Below are 6,000 nucleotides of genomic sequence, written 5' to 3' on the forward strand. Positions count from 1 at the left end.
ATAGAGGTGCGTGCTGGGGAACGAACTCATCATCATATAAACCCATTACTCTCTCTTCCTTTCATTAGTCTCCTCCCAAAAATTAGGAGGGGTAAAGGCCGTCCACCACGCTTGCCAGAATTCGGTCGCCCCCAAAATGCAAGCCGAATAAAGAATAATATTGAATTCAAATTTATTTTATTTAGTTTTTAAATAGTTTATTTTAGGTTATAGTTATGTATTAATAAAAATTATATTTTTATGAATAGGTAACATAAATAAAATACTTATAATATTCAAACTAAAATATTCCAATAAGTTCAAAGTTCTTATTGAACGCAAACTTATAGATAAGTTCTACTATAACAGAATGTGTAATATAAACGATAGAAAAGCTTCGGAATTAATTCCTCCAGCTAGTTTTACACTTATTAATAAACGTGGCGTAACGGCGGAATAGTTTACTTATTTATCAAACACAGCTTGTTCACAGTACATGTTAGAGGAAATGTTACAAATTTTTGTGTCCAATCAGTGTAAATAGCTAAAGATGTGCACAGCATTTACTAGAAAATTACCAATTTAAATTCTACAAATTATTAAGCGATTATTCGTTTTAGTTATTAAGCGATAAGGCCTTTTTTATTCTACCTGTTTTAATGATGTGGTGTACCAATAAAGAGTAATTATAATAACAATAATAATAAATTATTATTATAGATACAAAAATTTAATAAACAAAATTAATAATGATGCAACTTGTGTTGATACCCTAGCTGCATCACACATCCAGGCCACCTCGTCAATGGTAGGTGCGGCTGCTACCAGAGCCGATCAGCCCAAGAGGCGTAAATGTAAGCGGAGGCAGGAGCCCTTTTCAAAGAATTGTCGAAAAGGGTTATCGAGTCTTCCGGTGATCCTAGAGCGGGCAGTTACCTTGGCCAACGAATTAGTTTGGCCATCCAAAGGCTGCCAGCATCTTAGTAACTGTGCCTCGCTGCGGTGGTTTCGAGGACGTTTTAGATTCTATTTAGTTTTAAATAGTTTATTTTAGGTTATATTTGTTAAATTAAAGTATCTTTACCTGCAAAAAAAAAAGCGATAAAATTGAATAAGCTATTTAAAATGAAAAAATATGGTCTATAAATATAGTTAAGTACGCAGTGTTTTTTTATCGCTCTGAAATTTGGAAGGTGAAGGATGACAAATCACTGCATAGTGCATAACTATTCCGACGTTATGCTATATTTAAAAGGCCCAGGTGGTGAAAATTCAGTAGATCGTTATAGCCTGGTTGTATTTTTGTGGGCTGCTTCCCAGATCACGGAGAGTTTGGTTAAAAATAATCGACGCACATAATGAGCAGAAGCAGAGGTTGTTCAGTAACCAGAGTGCAGTTTTTACTTTTATATTAAAAAAAAACTTTTAAGATCTTGATAAAACTAAATTTATAATCACCCAATCTTTGCGTTATGGAACTTATCCGTTAATTTTTCATGCGTCAAATGTAGACTTCGATAAATAAGGGGGTTCCATGCGAAAACGTTCCATGGATTCTAGACTACAATAAAATGGATAGCTAACTTTCTTTAACTTAGTTTAACAGGCATATGATAAACGCAGAGAAACAAAAGTTAAGACTTTCAAAGGCTTCATGTGTAAATGTCTTTGATTAGATTCATTTGTTGGATATACTTAAATAGGTGTAATGAATGAACCGTCCTTCTGGATATAAATATCGTAAAGATTTTTTAACAACACAATCTGCTGCCTATTAACGTCCCACTGCTTATTCAAATATTATGTGTTTTTTAATAATAATAATAATATATTTTATATTTTTTTATTTGGTAACTATGACCCATCTACACCATATTGGATAGAAGCAGGCGTTACTTTGCGGAAATCCATGATATATTATGAAAATTAAGCTTAATTTGCCATACTCCGCGAAAAGCAGGAGAAAGGAAATTTATACTTTCTTCAATCCTTGTACTCCACATCATTATTGCCTTATTCTCCTGTTCTGAGACCTGGTGACTTTGAAACCCTCGTAGCTTTAGGTTTAAGTTGGCGAACGAAGTTATCACCATCCCCTTACAATTATGTAAACATATATGTATGAACGCTTAATAAGTGCCTGTGATAGGCCGACATGAATAAAGAAATTTTGAATTTGAACTTGAATTTAAAAGGTTTTATAGTTACTTAGTCACAATCACGTCACTTAAAATGGAAATAATAGTTTTACAGATTTTAGTATGTAGTTTGTACCTTGATGCCTTGATGTAGTTATCGCACAGTCTTAAGATGGCGATAAGTAATAGTCTATTTTCCCCTTGCTGGATAAAACTATTGTCTCATCATCATCATCATCATCAGCCTATAGCAATCCATGGCTTGACTGAAGGACTCTCAACAAGAGACTTCACACTGAGTATACGGATTGGTGATCGCAGTAAATTGTAGTAGCACAGAGAACGCTGCCGCACGCTCTCCGATGACACGACCCTCCTATTCCCGCGGGAAAATACAGTAGATTGTATTTTGATCTGCCGTTACCACTCCTCGTACACAATACTGTCTAGCAAAAAGTTATTCCTATAAAAACGCGACAGCTGCGTGCTTTGCCTTAGATCTTTTTCAGCAAAGTACACACCAGAATTAAGATAAAATGGAGATTTGATGAAGAGACGAAGAGTGTTGATTCGAAATCACTATCGGGGAGCCAAGTACGAACCCCGCGCACACTAACTTTTCTAAGTTTTGTGCGTTTTAAGCAATTAAAATATCACTGTGAAGGAAGACATCAAGATGAAACCTGAGAGTTTTCTATAATGCTCTCAAAGGTGTGTGAAGTCCACCAATCCACATTGGCGTGGTGGACTACGGTCTTGTTACCTTCTCATTATGCTAGGTGACCCGTGCCCTGCAGTGGACCGATAATGGGTTGATATGATGATAGCACGATTATTAAAAGTAGTTCATCTGGAAAGAGCGAGTCGCTCCACACAGGATTGGAGGTCATCATGTCATTTGACTACAGTCGGCTGAACGCTGCTTATCAGCGAGCGCTAGTGGCTAAACTCTGATTTATATTCACTCGGCGAACTTACCCCGCTCTCTGCACCAGCCAGGGCTGCCAACAACGCAATTACCCCTTCTGAGACACTTTTAAACTTTTTACTTGCGCCATTTTTACCACGCTAACACTATTTTGTTAGACTTGGCAATTTTATGAATAGCAGACTATAAAATCTGACCAACTTTATTATGTGCAAATTAAATTGACTCGTATTTTTTTCCTTACAATTTTATGCAATTATATTTTACGTTATTTTTATATTGACGGCTTTTATTCTTTACGCGGTACGAGAATATATTATATTTTATTGCAAAAATGAAAGGTGCATATTCCTGGCGGAGTGGTAAGCGTCGTGGGCTCGTAAGTGGGACGTGCAAGGTTCGAAACCCGGCAGGAGTAGTTTTAAAATTCATAATTTCTGAATTTTCTGTGTTCTGGTTTGGTGGGATGATTGACTATGGCTTGTTACCACTCTACCGACAAAGATGGGCCGCTAAGCGATTAGGCGTGCCGGTACGACGACTCTAAGAAACCGATAAGGCCTTTACAGGTAAGTACCCCACTACCATCTCAGACTGCATCATCAGGCGAGATTGTACCTACTCAAGGGCTAACATGAAAAACAAATGCTGTTATGTTCTAAGTCTTTCACAGCCTACAAGCGTCCACTGCTGAACATAGGCCTTTCCAAGAGCGCGCCACAACACAGGGTCCTCCGCCTTTCTCATCCAGCCGCTTCCAGTCACCTTTTTAAGGTCAACTGTCTAGCGGGCTGGAGGTCGTCCCACACTACGCTTACCGATTCGCGGTCTCCACTCTAGAACATGTCTGCCCCAGCGGCCATCGGTCCTACCACAGACATGACCCGCCCGCTGCCACATCAACTTGCTTATTCTTTGAGCTATGTCGGTGACCTTGGTTCTTCTAAGGATTTCGTCGTTGCGAATTCTATCCCGCAGAGAGACTCCCAACATAGCTCGCTCCATAGCTCGTTGCGCGACTTTAAATTTGTGGATCAGGTCGACTGTCAGTGTCAGGTCGAGTGTCATAATTCTTTAATTAAGTCTTAATCTACTTAAAGAAGTAACGGAATAAGACTTTACTGCCAAGGAGGCAGGAGTGTTTTGACCAGAGACAAGCAACGATATAAAACGAAAATTGTTATACGGGTTTTAAAGAAATTATCGGGACGAGATACAAACAGTACGTCAAAGAGATTTGAAAGCATGTTGCAACTACTCGTACTAACGTAAATTTACCAAAACGCAATCGCGGGTAAAACTAGTGAAATACTAAGTAAATACAGTTGGATGGAAAAGGTACATTTCAATATCAGTTGCGTCAGTTATTTGCACAGATATATCCACGAATGCTCGTAGACAATATTGAATGTCTAGACGATAAAAATGGAATAATGCATGTGAACTCGAATGATTATATTCCGATTTCAGAGGACGCGAGTGTGGATACATAATTGACACAAAGTTTTTGCGTTGTTTCAACCGTATGTAATTTGATGTTGGAAGTTGGAAAAACATTGAAGTTTAAGCTAGCTAATAATAAGCCGAACATGTTTGCTACACACTTCGATCCGTACTTATTGTAGAAATGCTAAAGTGTGTCTGTCTGTTTGTTTGTTACCTACAGATTTACTTACGGCTCAGCCACTGGATCTACGAGTATCTTTATGAAAATGACACTTAACATTGCATATCGGGGATTATCCCGGAAAATTAAAGGGTTTCATAGTAACGTTTGTTACAATCTTAAAGTAATTAATAAAATTTGTTAAGCCTCATGCCTCTGTAATTACACGGCAACCACGCCATCAGAGCGGGGCTTAGAACGCATCATCTTTAGATTATATGATAGAATCATTTATAACGCATGGTGTGATTGTAGTCATGGGTGAACATGTATAGGAATAAAAAAAATATAAAAGTTTCAAAGAAAGTTGTCTAAATTTTACATAGCAACAATGCGAGTGATTTGTCCATAAAAGTTCGTAAACTATTTGATTTGTATTTATTTGTTTTTCAACTAAAATTAAACTTATAGTTTGAGGTTATGTCGAAAAAGATCATTTGATTCTTCTATTTAAATATCCCTTCTCATAAATAAGTAATCCTTTCTTCTGTATAATTGTTTTATAAATATAACCTAAAATAAACTATTTAAAACTAAATAAAATCTAAAACGTCCTCGAAACCACCGCAGCGAGGCACAGGCTAAGATGCTGGCAGCATTGCTAGTCATAAATAATAAAAATAAGTCTCAATTAAAACAGGAAGTAATTGGCCCAATACGCTTTCATTCCCTATTCAATTTCAAGGGTATCAAAAAAGCGTATAAAGGGATTTATTTATATAAAAAGGTTAATCTAGCTGTAGATTTTTATGTGTAGGTACAGACAGTTTAAGCACTGTATCTTTAAAATGGTGACATATATGTACTTTGAAAAAAAATTATGATATTTTTACGATTTAAATACTTTTGCAGCATAAAAAAAACACCAAACATACCTCTACTTCATATTTCAAAACAGTGTTTCTCTTATCTAAAGTTCTGTTTCAGAAGTGTAAATCCGAAATAGAATTTTTTATATACTTTTTTAGAATACTTCAGCGCCAAAGAATTTCAATAAATAATGTCTAAAAGTACTAACTTTAGAATGTAATATTATTATACTATTATTATTGTTATTATTTTTCGTTAATTTGTATTTTAATCTTTTTGTTAATATTAAGATATATTTAAAAAATATATATAATGAAAGTAATTTATGAATCTATTGAATTATAATAAATTGTTAAGTACTTCCTTCATTTAATCTCATTACTTAACATTTTGTTATTGTTGAATATTCATACACCAACTGTTAGAATGTACCGGATTCTATTTAATATTATAAAAACTACCTACCTACATTATTGTGA

The sequence above is a fragment of the Pararge aegeria genome, chromosome Z (assembly GCF_905163445.1).
Source record: "Pararge aegeria chromosome Z, ilParAegt1.1, whole genome shotgun sequence".
Lineage (NCBI taxonomy): Eukaryota > Metazoa > Arthropoda > Insecta > Lepidoptera > Nymphalidae > Pararge > Pararge aegeria.